This window comes from Drosophila elegans, unplaced genomic scaffold (assembly GCF_018152505.1).
Source record: "Drosophila elegans isolate 14027-0461.03 unplaced genomic scaffold, ASM1815250v1 contig_476, whole genome shotgun sequence".
Classification (NCBI taxonomy): domain Eukaryota; kingdom Metazoa; phylum Arthropoda; class Insecta; order Diptera; family Drosophilidae; genus Drosophila; species Drosophila elegans.
Window position 1 is genome coordinate 652,664 of NW_024545863.1, and position 20,353 is coordinate 673,016.

The 20,353-nt window shown below is 39.8% G+C and overlaps 1 protein-coding gene across 3 annotated transcripts in view; it reads left to right on the top strand.

Annotated features, from left to right (window-relative positions):
* The first annotated feature begins 139 nt into the window (after positions 1 to 139).
* LOC108148658 overlaps positions 140 to 20,353 on the top strand; it is a 66,300-nt gene continuing 46,086 nt past the window's right edge. For all 3 annotated transcript variants that reach the window (XM_017275788.2, XM_017275789.2, XM_017275791.2), the window contains exon 1: positions 140 to 821. The gene's annotated coding sequence lies outside the window, so the exon portion shown is untranslated. The remainder of the gene's footprint in view (positions 822 to 20,353) is intronic.

Below are 20,353 nucleotides of genomic sequence, written 5' to 3' on the forward strand. Positions count from 1 at the left end.
AAAAACGAAGCGCTTGCGTTCCACAACACACGACACAAAAATCGAACTCGGGTCCACGGTACTAAAACCGAAACAGAGGACTTCGGCTCGGCGAGATGCCTCGTTCCGCCGCGACTTCGAGTGCGAATCAGTTGAAAAAGGTCCTTCGTGCGGGTCGGTTAGTGTAACGGTGTTATTTCGCTCCCACTGGGAACCAAAAATCAAAAAAAAAAAAAAACATTGACTGGTTTGGCCCAAAAGTAAACAACAACAATAATTAAATATCAATTGACACAGTTCTGGAGTGCAACGCATATGTTCTATTATTTAGTTAACTAACCTGATAATCGCTGGGGAATCGCGCTTGCAGAAAATACAAATTATATAAACTCACAGGAGCCGGGCAGGATTCAATGACCGCAAAAAAATAACCCGCCGATAACGCGGTCCGTGGTTCAGTGGCAATTTGCATTGATGAACTGTGTATGCTCGTCGCCGTGCCCGCCGTGAATAACAAAAACCGAGAAAACAAAACCAATCTGGGGGGCATCGATAATCAGAAGCCCAGGACCAGGGAACCAGGATCACACAGCCTCCTGCCCGATTATCCTTTGAAGTCCCCAGTGAGTGAGTGCGTTCGTCTTATTCCCCTGTCTTCGTCTGTGTGCAAAGTGTGAAAAAGCGCAAAATAAATATTAAAAGCGATACGTGCGTGGATTAGAAAGCATAAAGCCGGCAAAGTAAAAGGAAGCAGAAACCACAAGAACTCCAGCTACAGTTTGAAAGGGCAAAAGTGCCGAAAGAGCTGCCCTGCTGAAGTATTCCTACGCGTTCGCCATAAGGTTGGTATTTCTAAATTTCACATCATGTACTACTATACAAGTACCAGTTCAATGCACTTCCATCTCTCGCTTTTTGTTTTTCTTAGCTGGCTGGGGCACTGTTTTCCTATTTTTTTCACCTATTTTTATTAGGGACCGCGCACGTTGGCGCATAATTTACGCAAACTTTTATTTTGCATTGGGGTTAGGGCCTTTTCGCTTATTTCCCCTGGCAAGGCAAGTGAACTGGAAAGTTCGGCGTACAGAGACTGAAATTTGAATTTTTCCGTTAAGTGGGTCGTCGGTCAAAACTTGCACCTGTCAAAAGGTGCTGCCTTGGGCATTGGGCAGCGGAGCGAACATATGCCAACCAGCGGCCAAACAATCGCTTGACAATGCCCCTCATCCGATATATCTGGGCTGTACGGCCGGGTCCATGTTGATTTATGACAATCGAAGACAGGGGATTCCCATGCCCCGGTCTCGTCTGTTTGCCCAAGCAGCAGGAGCCCAGTTTCCGTCCAACTGGAAACTAAATAATTATGTGACTCAGGTGGAGGGGTGAGGGAAGATCCCACATCTCTCCGCATTCCTCTGCCTGAGTCGGGTTGAGTTTAACGAACATTTATGCGAGTGCGGTTGTTTATGCTGAGCTCGAGTTATGTGGCACTCAGGACTCGAGAGGCGTGGCAACCACACACACACACGCATTCGCACTGGGGGCTCATTTCCCAGCCGCACTCATACGCCGTGTGGCCCTCGGCCTGTAGCAACAACGTTTGCATATGTTCATCAAGAATGAATTAAAAGTTATTTTAAATTCGTGACACTCGCCTAATTTTGCAGGTCTCCGATTCTTGGTGCACCGCAAAAAAAGCGCGGTTTTCACAAATTACAAATTTTATTCCAAAATATAATAAGCTCCATATACAAACTCGTAGTCTGTATCTTAACTTGTTAGCGAGGTAAAAAAATTATTAAAAAAAAGAATCGCTTAGAATTTTATTGAATAAAAATATAAATTTGGACTGGATGTAAAGCAAAGTAGTAAAATGTAGCACAATATAAATTTCAAAAGTATATTATCATTTAATCGTGGATGTTTCGATTTAATTAACATTTTTATTTTGAAGTCTCACTAAAAAAATCTCATTGATTCCATTTCCACTTATAGTTTTGAAAATATAAAGTGGAATGTTATTGAATTTAATATAGTAAATCTTTGTTTTAAGGGTTAATAGCTTAATAATACAATATGAAATTCACTTCTGTAAGAATTTGAACAAAATGGAAACCTTTTTGGCAAATATGTTATTAAAGACGCCTGATCAAAGCTCACATACTAAAGTAACTATAAAATCACATGTGCAGTTATGTGTCTCTAGTGTTTTATTTTGATTTTTTCCTTGATTTTTTCTGAGTGCATTTGTGTGAGTCGGCGGACTTAAGCGAGTGTGCTGGCCCTGTCAGTTGTTCCCGGCATTGCTGTGTTGCCGTGCTGCTTTGTTAGTGTGTTACTGTGCTCAAGTGGCGGAGGTGTCACCTGACAGACAGGTATGCTATGCTGTTCTACTATGATGCTGCCACTCACGAGCTCTAATGTGCGCACACATATTGCATATGGGAACACATATATACGAGTTGAGATATTCCCCCATAGGGGCAATAGTCCCCTGAAGGACTGGGCCTGCCAAGTGAATTAAATTTCAAATGTTTCTTAATTTACTTTTTCGGTTTCCCGTTGACAGTTCAAATTGCTATAACAAATTTTCTAGCGCTCTACGCATGCCACTCAGTCATTCGTTCGTTCATTCATTTCACTTTGCTTTTCACAGGCTCTGAGGGGCGCACATGCATAAGTGAAATATTATGTACAACTGTCGGGTTTGTTTTTCCTTTGCGCTTTTCGCGCAGTTTTTCTTCGCTTCGCTTCTTTTTGTATTTGTTTTTTTCGTCTGTTTTTTTTTTTTTTTTGTTTTTGCCGGTCGTTGGTGGCGAAAATAAATGAAGCCATTCGAGCGCAATCAGAATTTCGCATTAAAGCGTGCCGCACACGCATTGGCAATGCGATTGTCAGATTGAGAGCACCAGTGCCATATATAAAGTAATCGTGTTCGAGCAGCAAAGTCAAAGTTGAACAGGTTATTTCAGCTCAAGAGGATGGCACTGGCAGGTAGAAAGAAATTGAAGACAGTTGGCAAATGGAGTTAAATAAATTATACGGAAAACTTATATTTATGGGTGCATGGAAACATTATTAAAATCACAAATACAGATTTCCAGGATTTTTGACAATTTTAAGTCTCTTCAATACTTAGGCCATAAGTTCTTAATTACTGGAATTAAACCAGAACATAGATCAATTAAAATTAAAACATGTTTTTAATAACATGTTTGTTTACCAACCCCAATTAAAAAAAAAACAATTTATGGATACACAGACCATTATTAAAACCACGAAGATTTCAAAGGTGATTGCCAATTTTATATCTTTTTAATAAACAGCTAAAAATATAAACACCAACATTTTTAATAAAATGTTTGTTAGCAAAGCACATTTCGAAAAAAAAAATTTAAAGCAAATACCAAATCAAATCAAAGCGAACACATTGAAAGAATTTTAGCGTAAAAATCGGAAAGAAAATGAGATAAAAACAAGAATAATTTATTCTACATGCAGTGTGCTGCAGGCAGAAATATGTAGGTTATTTGATAAAAATAGAGAAGTAAAAAATGAGATAAAACGCAATTTGGTGAAGCCAAAATATGCAAGGTTTGATCATTGAATTTCTAGCTTTAAAAATACAAGCACACAAAGTAGAGGCAGTTATATATTCTCAGATATCACATTTTTCATTTGCAATCCTTGAATTTACTTCGTTATTTCGGTTCCGTTTTGCTGATTACCAAGTCCTTTGGGTTGGGTGCAATAAGAGTAAACTGCAGGCGGGCACTTGAGAACTTGGCTAAATGAAAGGAAACAAGAGGCAACCAACTAAACCATCAGCGTCTGTTTGCCCGCTTGTCTTAACCGCCGAGCTCTAGAAAGCATTTACAGCTTTCAGTTAACTCGCAAGGCAAACGCAATGGCTGCGTGAAAAATAAATAAATACTTTGCAAACTTTTCAACAGCCAGAGCCAGTCGTGCTTTTGTGAACAGCAGCTCTCGCTCGCAAATTGAACTTAAACGTAATGCAGTGGAATTACAACTTATTTCGGGCTACTATTGCCTCTGAAGCCCTTTGGCTTCACAACCTTTAACTGTTGCTGTGCTGGAGTAGCTTTTGTTTCGATGTCGATGCTGCTGGCTGGCCACAAAAACTGTCTGAACCAAATGAAATTAGTGTCAAAACGCTGGTCCTGCAAGTGCTGCATGCCTCGTCAAATTCGTTTCCGTGGCAAATGGTAAAGGCTCAAAGGACAGCGACAGACAGGCGACAAGTCCTGGCCGAAAACATCGGGCGTCCTGGCCCAAAAGTGGGCGTAATCGTTGGCATCGTAATGGCGATGGCGATGCCAAGCCAATGCCCCTGGCGGTCTAGCAACCAACAACCAACAGAAAGCAAACAACAACCAATAACCAACAACCGGCAACCAGCAACAGCTATTACTACAACTACAACATCATTTCGCTATGGTCTAAGCTTGCACTGCAAAAAAAGTGCTCCTAATGTTTTTTAAAGGGAAAATGTGTTTACTTTAACCTACAACTAAAAACTAAAAAGATCTTAAAAAATTTTAAAGTAAATTATGAAAACTAGGGAAAACAGTATTTTAAAAATACCAAATATATTTAATAGATTTTTAGTTTGAGTTTTTTTAAAAGAGATTTCTCTGATCAAAAGACTTCAGAGTAGTTTTTAATATTAAATTATTATTATTATTTGATTTGGCTTTTAAAACCGTACTCCGAGTTCAAAAGATTTTCAGTTTGAGATATTTTAAAAGAGATTCCTCTGATCAAAAGACTTTTGAGTATTGTTAGATTTCTAAGTAGTTTTCGGTAATAAATACCCTACAAATCGTTTTCCAAAATGATCCAAATTTGGTTTCCCGTGTACTTATTCCAGTTGCTGTTGTTGTTTTTTCTTGTTGCCAATGCCTTTTAAGTTGATTATGGGCTCCAAAAAATAAAAAAAAAAGCTGGAAACAACAAAATAAAGGAAAGCAGAGGAGTGTAGTGGAAAAAAAGCGGCGCCGTTGTGCTGAATCAAATTGATGAAGTAGTTTCAAAAGCTGCTGCTTCTGCTTCTGATTCACAGCCGGAGCTACTACAACTGCTACTGCTGCCACTGTTACTGCTGCAGATTTTGCTTGCGAGGCGAGGGGAGGAAAAACCCTTCCTGACCAAAGTAAATAAGCCTTGTTTTTGCCTCCTGCTCTTTGCAACTTGTTTGCTGCTAAGTTTTTGCTTTGGCCGCCTGCGCTTTCACCTGCAAATTGAATGGGATTTCGGTGCTGCGCACCCGGTGAAGTGCATTGCCCTTAGAAAATGGGCAAAACAGGGACAATGGAGTTGTGCTTTAACTGCAATGCCTTGCGGCCAAATGAAGTCCTCTTCTCTGTGCGCCTTAAATTGCGGCCGCGCTTTGATTAACTTCAATCAGCGCTGGGGAATCGCTTTCAAAATTAAAATTTATTACCAATTTGCGGCAAATTCGATTAAGCTTAGGCTCTTCTCCGTTTTTTGTGGCGCACAAAAGCCAAAGCAGAGCCGGAAAAACACTCAGCTGGACATGCGAAACATGGAGGAGCAGGAAGTCTGGGCATTTAAATCCAATATGTAAATGAAAGCAGCATGGGAGGCAGTACCCCCATCCCATCCCGTCTCATCTTGAACTGTTGAAAAGCTGTTGAAGTTTATTGGAAAAATATTCAAATCACGTGGGTGGTCTCAGCTCATCGCCCCAGCAACGTCGACTTCCTCCTGGCTGTGTGATAAAAATGGCCAAGAAATTACTTATAGATTGAATAAAATCGTCAGGACTGCAGCTTTTGCTCTGCTCTGTTCTGGTTTTCCTGGAAACATTTTTGATCAATTTAAATGCCCCGACTTCGACAATAAAAAGTCTTATTGGACCGGCTTAGCTGGGAATTTCGAGGGGCGCCGTATTTTTGGTCCAGATAAGCTTGCAATTAAAATTGAAGTCGGCTTTTTGGCCAGGCAAATGGTGAAATGATGTACGGCGAGGCTTCAAAAAACTTATCTAATAAGTGTCAGTTGGACAACGTGGGGCCAAAACGAATAACAACGTGCTGCGGCTGACCCCCGACCAGAAGGCAAAAGTTTCACTTTCGCTTTTACTTTTTGGGGTTTTGCACCCAAGACTTTTGTCACTTTTCCGGGCATTTTGCTGGGAGTCGCCGAAGCGAGGAGCCGGAAAATCAATGCCTATAAATTGCTTGACGCCTGCTCACGCTTATTTATAGCATAGGGATTTATGTTCGGCATATTTATTTATGAACAACAATTTGCCGGCTGCTTTAAGGCTCATTGATGCCCGGGAGAGAGTCGTAAATTAGCAGCCGCCGCCCTGCAACAGCAACAAATGTAAATAGTTCAATAACAAAGGCCATGCCAATACCAAACCGAATCCCAATCCCAATAACAATCACAAGCTGCAGGCAGTTTTGTGCCCCCTTGAAAACACATGGATTGGCAAGGAAAGAACGTCTGTCGAGGGCAGCAATAACAAGTGGACATGTTTTATTTATGGAGCAAACGTAGACGACGACAAACGACATCGAAAGTAGCTGTTAAAATTGTTTTAATTTGCTGTTCGCAGTTGAATACACAGCTGAAGGGGAACGAGAGCATTGGCCAGAAACAAGAACAAAATTGGCAACGACAGGGGCGGCCAACAACAAGTCGTCATCAAATAAAAGCCCAGACTGAAGGTCAACTAGGATGCGAATGGGTCAGTAAGCCAAAGGCAAAGGGATATGGGCATCTATAGTAGGTTACATAAAAGGTGAACCGAAAACGTGGGAAATCCCAAATGGTGTAGAGAATATTATTACTGAAAACATAGAGCTTAGATATTGAGTTGGTACAAGTATGCTCTTAATTTTTCTCAAAACTTATAGTTTTAATAAATCGAACATTTCATAATCTGCCAAAAAAACTAGATTCATTCATTTATGACTATTGAAAAACTTAAATAGTGAGTTTAAAAACTTTTTAACTTCTGATAAATAAATTAATATCAATAGATTATTTCATTTATAACTTACATAATTGTTACAAGTATGCTCTTAAATTTAACAACAAAAATAATAGGTTTAAAAAATCAAACATTTCATGTGCCAAAAAAAAAACAAGATTATTTCATTTATGACTAGACTAGTAAAGGACTTATAATAGTGAGCTAAAAAACATATTAAATATCTTAACTTCTTATAAAACAATTAAAGTGAATAGATTATTCTATTTGAAACTTAAATATTGCGTTGATTTTTAAAAATTATATGACTATTGAACCGAACATTTTAAAATTTTACTTAAGAGCTTAGATTATGTAAATAAGTAGTTAAAAAAATAAAATACATTATTGAAAAAAAAAATTGTAAAATTATTAACTCATTAATAAATTTTTTTCAACGGCTCGCCTAAAGCATAATATGAGGCATAATATACACAAAATAATAATTTTCTGTAGTCCCTAGCTATGATAATTTTTAAATTGAAATTTTGTATAATGCAGTGGCATAATATTAACAAAATAAAAATTATCTGTTTGCTTAGCTGTTTTTTTTTCCGTTAAATTTGGTTTAAAGTGCAGTATATAGAATGTTAAAAAAATTTTATGGTATTGTTAAAAATCAATTAAAACGTTTTCTTTAGGAATACAAAATAGTGAGAAAAGACAAAAGAGCAATGAAATCGATCATTTTACAGTGAGCAAAGGCAAACAAACATGGGTGCAAATGAGTGTCGATGTCCTTGTTGCCGTGGTCGCAGCCACTCACCATGATGTCCTTGTTGTTGCCGATGATGCGAACTGCTGCTGCTGTCTGTTGTCTGCTGTCTGCTCCTTGTTGGCTGGTTAAGTGACCAAATCGAGTACCAAATGGCCAAACGTCTGCTCAACCCCATGTAATAATTCAATTGTGCAGCGGACCGATGCCCCCAAGATTGATGGTGTGCATTTGAGACTTGCTTTTCGGCGACATTTGTGTGTCGTCCCCGAATTGTGTGTAGATCTGAGTGTGGTATGTGTGTGCGGCGCTTCGAGGCGCAAATGTTCAAGCACAAAACTTTGCCAACTTTGGAAAACAAAAAGAAAAGAATAGAAAAGCTGAAAGCTGGTAGCAAAGAAAGCCAATGCCTTTAGTGGATTTAAGTTGGCTTTGAGACTCGCAGTAAGGCCATCGTCATCTAGTCATATACTCGTTGCCAGATAAGCATTTATACGCATTAAAGCGACAGCCAACTTTTGACCAACTTTTCCTCTCTTGGCAAAGTTATCAAAAATTCCACTTGCGCAGTGAATCAAGTGCCATTTACTGATTGCGCCACGGTGCGACGGCTGAAAGGAGCTCCTAATCCGCTTCACATTTTATCAGCGCTGTGACAGTGGCTCTCACATCCCTGAATCCTTCGGTTGAGTCTATGTGTGTGGCTGTTGGTGTGTGTGCACGCGCATTCATAAGTTCCCGAGTCCTGTGAGTTCTGGGCCTGGCCTGAAGCGCTTTTAGGCGCCCCAACTTCGAGTAGCCAGGCTGAACGACGCGGCGGATGAAAGGGCAGGGGTCGTGTTAAATCGACGCCTAATGCCACATCTAAGCCCTTAACTAGGACATTGACAGTTGTCCTTGTTGGCGCGGCAAAACTCTCGCAAACAGGATACCAGAATGCCCGGCATAATGAATTAATCGAGCACCAGACACGCATTTCCCTTTCGAGTCACTTAAACTATTTGGGCCAAGTTTTATCTAGATTTTCTTAAACATACAGAGACCATAGTCCTATTTAAAATTAATTAGAAACGCATTAAATGGGAATTTGGTTGAGACATCAGATTGTGGGATTAACAGATTCCATTAAGACGATGGCCCATACCATATACCAATGAATCATGTACGAAAGTGATTACTCAACATTTTGTTCCAATTTCTGGTGTATATTGAATGGCAAATATGCAGAGATATGGTTGAAAATATGCTTTCTGAGGCAGTCAACAGGCATGTGTGGGGCATGGTTCGTGCTGCCTAAAAATAACAAGCGATTTTTGAGGCAAAATCAAAAATCAAGCCATTGCGTTGAGCTACGGCCAACATGGGACCATAACAGGAACATATAGTACACCCAGAGATAGATATCCTGGCAAAAAAAAGGGAGGGCAACAACGGGTGGCACGAAGCTAAACATTTCCTCAATTTATTGGTGAAATACGATTTGTGCCAAGAGACTTTTACGGACAGGCTGCTGAGCCATGTGCTATGCCATGTAGCCATGTTCTCCAGATGCTTTTTGAGGCATCAGGGCATTTTATGCAAATGTGGCAAGTTTATGGTTTTGTACTCCTGCTGGTGCATGTGCAAGTGCATAGTCTCTACGCCATCGAAGCATACGACTTTTAAGTGAACTGTGGTCATCATAACGACGGGCTTCTCAAAGGCTTTCCACACATACATCTACATTTGTAAATACCTTGGTCAGTAAAAGAAGTTGAATATACAGCTGCGGTCATGAAATAGTAGTTTCTATGCTTACGGATATGGCAATCAAAACTAATTTTGAAGCTACTTTTCAATTATTTTTAATTTCATAAAAGCTATAAGCTAAAATTCCTCTTTAAAAAATATTTTTTTTTTATTTTTACATATTTATTCCAATACAAAGTATAGGGGAACTATATTTTTTGTTTATTCTCTTAAATTTGTTAAATAAATTTTACTACAGGGCTCTGAAAAGTAAAAAGTTTTTCCTTAAACCACAAAAACAATATCCAAAGTTTTTAAACCCTATTTCTAAATTAAAACAAAAGTAACATTTTGACTTAAAGGTATGTCTTTGAGCACTTTACATTGTTCCACTACATTTTTTATGAACGCAGCTGTATATATGTTGCAAAAACAGGCCTGGTCATCGAAAATGGGTTAAAGCCAGTAAGTGACATTGACGGGGAGCAGACTTTGCCCAAAAGTTCAGGGGGCAGGACAACAAGGAACAGCCAGCTGCACAGAAAGAGAATTTATGTAAATTGAGTTGAGTTAACAATTGCAATTTTTGGATTCGGACAGGCCTTCTTGTGTGCCATTCGCAGGCTCCGACTTTCGGCATGTTTTCTGCATTCGAAGCATTGTTGGCTTTCTGCTGCCTCCTGCATATCGACAGATAAATCAATCAAAGTTTCCCCTGCCCCGTATGTTGCGAAGAATGTTGCCAGTGGTAGTCGGCTTTCAGTTTCGGCATTTGGTATTTCCCATTTACAGTCAAAGATTTTCAATTAAAACTCAATGTTTTGCGACTAGCAAACATTAACAAAAATGACTAAATTATCCCCAGGCAAAACAATGCTGTTCTAACGAAAATTCCTCGTTCATTGCGTGTGTTTTGTACTACAGCATCATGCTGAACGAGTAGAGTATCTTAGATAATCGAAAAACTTTTCCCTGCCATGTCGAATGGCTTGAAGGGATTTTCCAAACTACGATTATATATATGCATAGTATGTGTGCTGCTGCTGGTGCTGCGTTAAAAAACGATATCCGATCCGCTCGCAGCCGTTTTTAGAAACGCCATTAGTGCCTGACTGAAGCTATTAAAAGCGCAAAAGTCAAAAGCAAAATTCATCCCTTTAACGTGCAACTTTTAGACCATAATTAATCATTTCTTTTGGCATTTCGTGAGTGTGTGTTATGCGGTCCCTTTTCGAAAAGTTTTAACTAAAAAATCCGGTATTGGCTGTGGCATCAATTATAATTAGCTGTAAAGTAGGATCCAGGCTTTAATTATACCTACAATTGGTGGGCGGCTGTGAAGGCGGTGGGGAGTTGCCAAACTATGGTTGATTGCCAATAATCAAGTATACGCCGCATGGCGCCGGGGACAAACTTTTAAAAGCTGCGTGATTTGCGTTTTACGCTTTTAGTTCACAATTTGTCTTCTATTGACGTTGGATATTGCGCATTTTAAACAATTTACGGGGGTATCAATATTTGCCGAATGTGTTTTGAATATCAAATGAGTCCCCGTAATGGAATGCTGTCCTTTGCGGCCCTTTCACTCGGTTCGTTTTGGTTCAGTTTTGTTCGGTTTGGCATGGTTCGGTTCAGTTGCCTTCTGTCCCTGTAAATTCATTAAAAATTTGCTGCCACACGGCGAACACAAAACACAAATCCGCAGCGCAAATACAAATTTTGCGGCCTGAAAATGCGGGAATGGAATTTAAACTTTTGTGTGAGTGATAAAAGTCCCCGGGTTTACTTTTCGGAATCTTCCGGCGCACTATTTGAGCGTCTATAAATAAACACGGAAGATGTTGAAGGGTCTGCTTTTCTGCCCCTTTTTTCGGTTTCGGGGCTCACGACATAAATCGAATCTTATTTATTTTGGTTTTGCAATTTCTTGAGCACGAGTGTTGCTTGCACAGATAAAACGTATTGAATGCTCCCCAAATCGTATTCCAAAAAAAAAAGAAATACATTCAACGCCTAACCATCATTTGTTGTTGTTTCTAATGCCTTGGCCTAAGTCCTTTTGGCACCCTCGCACAAAACGAAGCGATTTGTAGGGGTTTTTGCCAGGGCATAGGCATTTTGTCATCGGGGTTGAACCAGAAGTCTCTGATTGATATATGCACAAAGGGGAAAGAATTTGGACAAGAAATCTTATACAAATACCAATGAATGTGAACATTTACTGTACCTATGAATATAAATCAGGAAAACCATTTGTTATTTAAGTGCTTTTATAATAATTTAAGTGAAATTGTATATTATCTGTAAAAGGTTTGTGTTACTACATATATTAAAAGAATATAAATATAAAACTATGTTCATTTTTTATTTAAATATTATAATATATTTATTCATTTACTTATAAGGAAGTTATATTTGATAAATTTAATTGAACACCATTGTAAAAACTTTGTAGTATTATAATATGTAGCAACAAAGTTTTATATACAACACTATGTTAAGCTTTGTTTAATATACACATATTATTTATTTTCTTGTAAGATAGTTCATATTGTAACATACTTTAATTTGGATTATTTATTGTTGGTTATATGGAGACAAAATAGTTTTTTTGTTGAGTGCAAGGATACTAAGTAATACAATTGAAAATCTGTTTAGTCAAAGCGATAAGAGCATTCGCAAGTCGCCTACTTGGCATTGAAAGATCCCACATCTTGTTGCTTTATTTATTTGCACACAGCGGCCGGGGCAGGACAAGTTTAGCATGAATTCGGGTCAACTTTATGAGCAGCCACGCAGAATTCTGGCCGGGTGCGTGCCGATTCCCAGCGTCTCCAGTGTGTGTTTGTTTGTTAGTTAAATTCTGCAAAATCCTTTCATACAGAAAATGGCAAGCAAACACACACTGGCTACACACACTGACTACATGAGACAAAGGAGGGAGGGAGCGAATGAATAAATAAATAAGCCAGTGCCGCTGTTCCACTGCTCCTGCTCCTGCTCTGGTTTCCGAATCCGAACCTGAATCCTTTGAAGGAGCGCCCCGTTTGCTGACTGACTGCGCTGGCATTTTTGGACAGCGAGCAGCGGCAAATTGTAAATGGTAAATGAAATGCCGTGCAAGAATTTATAGAAATATATTTATGCTCCGCTCTGTTTCGCTCCGTTCCTCTGGCTACAAAGTAAACAAATCTACGAACGTGCCTGGAACTTACCCACACCCACACTCCCATCCACACTCACGTATGGTGTGTGTATCCCCAGCACGCACACCCAGACACACACACACACACGCTCTAAGGATCTGGCCAGCCATGAAAGCGAGCTGGAAATTAAATTTTCGTAAATTGGATTCGAAATGCGTGCAAGGAAATTCATTTAGCGCGGGATTGTCAAACAATTGAAACTGCCTTTTACACTTAATTGCCTGTTTATGCGTCAATCAGTTTGGTCACTGGACTGCGGTTGCCATTATGATCCCTACTTGGCCACGCCCAAGGACCTCTCTGTGCCCTTTGTGCAATTTGAACACGTAGTGTCACGTTCTTCAAAATATGAAACGTTCACTGATTTTTAATGAAGCAAAGTTGTTGCGGCTGGCCCAAAAGGTACAAAGTCAGATGGAAACTAGGACAAGTCAAACACAACAAGAAGGAAACTTCAGAGTCCCCTGATTAATACGTGCACTGAACGAGTCCAGGCATCGCTACCTGTGCTTCTGCTAAGTCTGCGGCCATCTTCTCTAAAGTCCGGCTACATCGTTACGGTCATGTACGCAATAATTAAAAGTATCGAAACTTGTGTGTGACTCCCCGTGTTTCCAGCTGTGTGTGTATGGTGTGCATAGCGATGGCTTGTGTTGCCCTCTATGTGGGCACTTGTCGCCTGGCCGCGCGGCCACTCACTGCGGCTGATTGCAAACGCAAACCAGTACGGTTCGGGGGGACGACAGTGTGAGAGATATGCCAGGTTACGTATACGACATGTGGTCCGGTGCCACTGTGAGTAGTGAGTGTGTGTGTGTAGTGGGCATGTGGTACGTGAGCTTCAACAATTGTACGGAATTTCTTTTTTTCTGTTTCATCCGCCCATTTCCTCTTACAGAGAGAAAAATACATAAAATTATAAAATCTTAAAAATCCAATATGCCCTTCAATATAAGTTTATTTTAAGAGGTTTTAGGTTGACCTTTTAAATGCAAATGAGTTTTCTAAATAATTATGTATTTTTCTGTAATGTATTTTTACATTTGGAATGAAATCCTCATTTTTTGATTGTTTTTTTCCGTTCAGTGTGCGAATACCGGCTGGCTGCGCAGTCAATTTAGGGGCATGGCCACTGTGGCATAGATTGCCAGTGCACGGAACAAAGCAAATGACAAATAAACAAACAAACGAATGAAACGAAACGAAACGTAGCCATTGCCGTTGCTGCACACGAAACGTGTGTATAAATAAAAACTTTGCAACAGTCGCCCGAAGACTCAGGAAAACGGGTAAGAAGCAGCCTGGAAAAGCGGGGGAAAATGGGAAAAACAAAGCCCAGATAGCAAGAGAGAGCCAACGATGCCCTCCTCACTAATACACAAATACACTTAAGTTATTGTTACTGTTATTTAGTTAGTTTATGCCACTTTGTATTAAGTGTATGTGGATGTGTGTGTGTCTGTGTGGAAGTGCGTGTGTTTGTTCTTTGTCTGCGCCCGTATTTGTTCTTCATTGTATTGCATTTTCTTCTGATTTTCTTGCCGCCGCCACCGCAAAACCGGAAAACCATACATCCCAACGAGCTAACGCCGACAATGAATCAAACAATTCCACTTTGATTTGATTGATTTGCGCTGCGTCAGCTGGGCGCGTATATGTGGCTGGAAAATGGGGGGATGGGCATCAAAGTTGAGAGTGCAAAATAAACGCAGGAAGATGAAAAAAAAAAAAATCAGAAATCGGCAAAACAAATAGGACAGCATATGGAATTGTTTGGCAATCAGACACCAAACAAACATCTTTGTCGGGGCCGAATTTTAAAATGCTCTCGAGAATTAAACAACCTTTGTTTCTTTTTAATACTTCTCATTTTATGTACCCACAATTAAAGCCGGGTGAATAAAAATACGTACTCTAACTTTAAAAAAGATCATAAGCCAGTGGAAGTATTTTTAATTATTTTGCAGGATGGATCCTTACTTTTTTATGTTCCACTTTGAAAATTTTTTAAAAGAGCTATAAAATCAGAGAATTCATCACCATTCCTTTCAAGGTTTATTTTCGACTTAAATACTTTTGTCTGCCAGACACTTCAATTACGTTGGTAATGTAACAGCTAATAAACATGTTAAAAAATTTAATAAATTCTGTCTTTAAAAAAATAATGAGTAATAAAACATTAAAATCCCCTCGCATTTTTAAAAATATATTTGCTAGACAATTTTAAAATATATTATTGCAATTGATACAAATTTTAAAAATAATGTCGTTAATTGAACGGTTTATTCTCCAATAAATCATCATACGAATTTAAATACTTCAAGGAACCCAAGAAGCTGCTCAAATATTTACCACTCAATATCCAGCCAATAAATCAGATTAAAGGTAAATTATTGCACCTTAAATTTATAATCCCGCATCAAAGAAAAAGTCTGAGAAGAGCATTAAATATAGTGAAGTGTTTGCAATTGATTTTAGGGTTTCTCCCTACCAGCAGCAATTTATTCTCCAGCTGTCTGTGTGTGCGGTGGTACTTATACACAACACACCGAGCATCGAGCACAACCCACTCATACACACGGCTAGGTGTCCTTACTGCCGCAAAAAGTGTATGCTCTATGGGTCTAGGCTTAGGCCCCAGGTTTCAGGTTTCAGGATTCAGGATACACACCGGAGTTCAGGTCCTTTTTATTTGCCGGCAGGCGGCGGGAACATGAAAATATACTTTGCATGAATTTGTTCGTCACGCTCGATTTTTTATTTATACATCAAGCTGGCAAACCAAATATGTCACATGGGTGTGCATAGGCCGTGAACGGATTAGGGGCGTAGCCAGCAAATGGGTTTGAGGGGGCTATTCGAATGCAAATAATAGATTCAAATCCGAGCTATGTACGTTTTTCTTTTGGTACTATAAATTAAATGGGGTTTTATTTTGTAGTTAATTGCAGGTGCGAGCAATTTAATAATCCCTTTTAGTCCACCTCTGAGTGGGTACTGTACTTTGGGGATAGGTTTATGGTTTGACTGCCCTAAAGCACTTTAAGCACAACCGTAACCTGAGAGAGAGTGCTCAAAAGTTTCAAGCTAATTAAAAGTCAAACAGAATTGACTTTTGGAACAGCCCAACGACAACATGGTTCGAATTTGAGGCATTGCTCATACGCAATATGGGACAGCAGCAATGTCGAACAAAAGCGTTCCGTAAACTTCGACCGATTGGCAGAACATAGCAGGGAGACAAGTATATACTACAGATGACAAAGGGGCAATAGCATTGCTGAGAAGACAACAGAAAGTAAGGATGGCCATCCTGCCGAGGCTTATTAAAATTTTATTGTTCAACTCAGTTGCTGTCTGGCCAAGAAGTTGGAGTAGCTGGTTGACATACGACAGTCGGAGGTGGATGGTGCTGCCGAAGACACGATTGTCAGCTGTATGTTGTGGTACAAAAAACGGGGGCGGTGATTGTCCATTGATAGGGACAAACAAAAGGCAGGTGCAAAATGCGCACAAAGGAGCACTTATCCATCGTCTTTTGTACAAAGATCGATTAAAATGAGTACACCCAAAAATAAAAAAGTAAGTTTGTGTGTATTGAAAATAAACTACAGACAGTACTAAAGTATAAGTTTTATTATCATACAATATAATACTTCTTAAAATTTACTTTTTGTCATTAGACAGATTGTAAATAAAAATTAAATTAAAAAAAAAGGGTCTAAAACTGTAGTCCAAGGCCTTATTTTAAAGCCACATAAGTTTTATTTTGATACTTTTGCGGTATTAATTAATTACTATCTTTTTTGACAGATTTTTCATAACCAATAGCTTAAAACTCATGTAACATGAGTTTCTGTGACAATTTTTTGTTTGGGAACTTTATAAATTACAAGATGGCAAATCAAATCAAACAAAACCGAAAATTAGCGTGGACAATTCCAGCATTTTTCAATGCTTTCAAGCCCGATGACCTGGTAATATTTTTTAATAAAAATGTCAGCTTTTGCGCGCTCAACGGGTCGCGTGACATGCTGCCACAGACAGGTGGTGGTGACACAGCATCAGCTCCAGTCTCAAGTGTCCCCAGTTCAGCCCATACCAACCATAGTATCATCCCAGAAAAACTCCCTTCCTGATGTATTTATGATGAGCCCAAACTGATCTGCCCGGGATATGTGAAGCACGTTTTGCGATTTTGTGATTTTGTTGCTGCTGGAAAATCCATTTGCTTCCCAGCCCGGCCTTACACACAGTTTAGTTGATATGCGTAAAAATATTTAAAGGACCCTCGTGGCCGCACGGCATCGGGAAACTGAATTCCGAAATCTGGAATCAACGCATGTAGGCCTCATAATTCTGTCAGCGTCATAAACGCGTCGCTTGCCTCAACATGGCAGCTGCATGCGAATGGAATAATAAAAGAGGTCCTACACCAAACATCCACTCAAAACCGAACAGCCAACAACCAACAGCCAACATCCAACATGAATCTGCCTGACTTTATGTTTTAATTTGATTTGATTTGTGTTGGGCTGCGCTGTGTTGCGCACACTGTCGCATGTGCAAATATTGTTAAGGCAACCAAATTTGATTTATCACGCGCTCGCACCATTGGATTTTCCCCTCATCTCGCCCGATTTCCTCATCCCATGTCCCATGGCGTCTTAATTGGTTTTGGGCGTGCGAATTTCGGGCGCGGAAATGGGCAAAGCAATTAGCTGCACTTTCGTATGCCACTTTTCGAGGGGTGGCGTGTTGGCGTGGCAGCGGGGGAGCCTGTTAAGTGGCCACAAGTAGCAAAAAGCTGCCAAGTTAGCCCTGGGCGCAGGAGACAATTGCTGGCAGAGCAGCCGAGAGGAGTTTTTAGTGGAAATTAGGAAACTCGGAGAAACACTTAACCGCGTTTATGCGTTGCAGTTTAAGAATTTTCATTAAGAGAAGACTATGACATCTAATAAATTATAATTCCGCGCATTAGCAGCGTTTAACTGCCTTGTAATTAAGACATTTCATTTAGAGAAAATGTTAACTTCTATTCTAGTTTAACTCATAAATATGGTATTATTCAGTTCACAAACAAGGACATAGCACTTGTAAATTAGCACCTACTTTAAATTAGTTAAGACTATCTGTCTATCTGCGTTTTTTAATCTGCTTAACATATATATTTCTACACGAATTTGTTAACTTGATTGAAAAACACAAACATTTTCAAAGGCACATTAAGCATTTTAATTAACTAATGAATTAAAACATATATAGTCTCACAATTCATAAAATGAAAAGTTTATTTACTGGTTGATGGAAGCACAATTTAGAAAATAAAAAGAATGTAATTAACTTAACACATTTCTCTCAAAATAAAGCAACTATTCCCACAAGAACACTCAGAATAAGTAAAGAGTCTAGCTTTCAAAATTCATTCATTTATAATTGCATTAAAGTAAACTTATTTGAAGTAATAAAGCTATCAACATGGAATTAATTCTAGCTCATTAGAATGAATAAATATTTGTTTATGCTATTTTTGTTGCTCTTTTGCTAACGCACAGTAATTATTTATTTGATAAATCCGTAAAATTGAAAGGGTATTTTGTTGATTGAAAGAAACACATTACAAATTCATGAATTTAAGCCCAACCAGAGACTGTGTTAACCGGGTTAAAAGGTTTTCACTCTAATCCCCCGCTGTTAAACGGATAAATTGAGCTTTTGTGAACTCGGAACTCGAAACTGGAAACTCGGACTGCGACTGGTGTGAACGCGGCTTGAAGGCGGACAGCTGCTTTTTGCCACTTTTCTGCTGTATGCTAGCTGTGCTTAGGATTGAACTGCCATTTTAATTATGCAGCAGGCGGCCAGAAGACCGAAGGCAGCCGACGGTCGCTGTAACTCAAGGGCGGCTCGAGGTCAGGATGCCTTGCTGCGAAATTAATATGAAATGGGCAAAAAGTTTGCCAAGGATACTGCGCCGCGACTGCGAATGCAGCCGCCAACTGCATAAAATTCAAAGAGCGAACCCCGGCTGGCTGACAGCATTCAGAAACAATTTGCTGCAGATTATGAAAATTGCTTAAGAAATTAAATTTCTGCAATGGGGCGGGTGGTGGTCGGGCCCAAAGGTTTTTGTGGTCGCGGTAACCGCGGGAAATTTGCATTTCCATTTGCGGTTTCGCTCGACTCCTGGCCTGCTGTTGCTGCTGCTTTGCCTTTGATTTGCCCCGGCACGTAAAGGATTTCTACTGCCTGCTGAATGGCTGTCCACTTTCTGCCCTGGTTACTAATTCAATTTGCAATAATAGCAACAACTACAGAGACCGACAGCGGTATGCTCTAATTATATTGCGGCTGGTTTGGGTTTTAGGGACTGGTTTTGGTCAGCAGCGAAAAGTCGCTTAGCCATCATGAACTTTATTAAAAATATTTGCCCAACTTGGAGTGTATTTACATACTTTCTTTGCCAGCGAGTGAGGTCGCGTTTTGGTAAATTTTTACGATTCCTAGACCATTTGGGGCGCTGAGCACGCGCCGAGCCTATAAAGTGGCCCCGGGTTCGCTTTTTTTTACTGTTCAATTAGCATAATGGGCACACCAAAAGAAATGGCAAGGGGCAGGCAGATAAGAAGACGCGACTCTGATCCTTTTGGCAAATAAATAAATGCATAAATATAAATACAGTTGCGGTTTGGGGTTGAGTGCCCTTTTTTTTTTTGGGGTCTTCCGTTCATTTTGAAAATGGTCAGTCGGCGGGCGGCACATCATTTCCGGTTTGTTTACGCAAATCGAGCACATTTCGCATAATTTCCTATTGCCAAATACCCAGTGGGTGGTAGCTGGTGTGCTGTGTGCACGCCACTAACACACACATACACACACACACACACACACACACATATTTATATGTTTTTCTTGTGGGAAATTTTATGAAAATGCTTTCCAAATTGAATGAAAACATATTGACTATGCCATGACGACGACATCAACGATGGCAAACGGCAAGGAAAACAACGTTGTTGATGGTTGAAGCTTGACGGAAAGGGAACCAAAAGCAAAAGCGTTTGATGTTGGCACTGCAAATACATGTCCCCTGTATATTTGCCTAGACGTATGTGTGTGTTCAGTTGTGTCTATGTGAAGTCCTTGTATCTGAGAGTTTTGCGTTATCGCCTGCTATTTGTACTTGCTACCCGCTGTGTGTGTGGGTTGCGGCCCTTTTTCTGCGGTTTTTGAATATGTCTCATTTGAAATTGTTCCTCTGCTATTCGCCTGGCATTTGCCTTTTTACTTATCCTCCCATTCACTTGTAAATTCCAATCCTGTGACAAACATGCTCCTTGGAATTTGATTTCGACGATGTCAGTACAACAATAAGGAAAATAAGTAGGACCCACACTGACCGCACTTGGCTAATAAAGAACAAAGCGCATAAATTCTAAGCCTAGCCAAACAGCCACTGTCCGCCCGACTGCCCGACTGTCATGGCCATGGCCAATTGGCTGCAATCTAACAAAATGCATCGGAGCGGAGGAGCCAGGGTGGAAGATCCAAAACAAAAACTAAAATAAAGTACGCAAAAAATGACGAGAGAATGTTTTCAGGAGGCGGAGATAGGGACAAAATGAAGCAAAAGCCAGGCGACGAGGCACCCAAGCGAAGGGAGATCATGCGAAGGAATGCTGTGTACTTTCTGTGTACATA